Genomic DNA, 253 nt, shown 5'->3' on the forward strand with positions numbered 1-253 from the left:
CCTTATCTTCTCCTCCTTATTTTTTTTGTGAGTTGCCTAATGCTATTTTTCACTATTGTTTGAGGATGTATATCAGAAAATATTTTGTTCATATTTTGTATTTTTGTATTTTTTCTCTTATTATGTTATTATCTTTTATTATTATTCTTTCGTTTCTTTCCCTTTTCTTTTTTGTCTGTTTCTCTTTTTTCCCCTTTTTTTGTTTCTTTCCTTTTTTTTTTTTTGTTAAAAAAAAAAGGGGGGGGGGGGGGGG

This window comes from Penaeus monodon, chromosome 24 (assembly GCF_015228065.2).
Source record: "Penaeus monodon isolate SGIC_2016 chromosome 24, NSTDA_Pmon_1, whole genome shotgun sequence".
Classification (NCBI taxonomy): Eukaryota; Metazoa; Arthropoda; class Malacostraca; order Decapoda; family Penaeidae; genus Penaeus; species Penaeus monodon.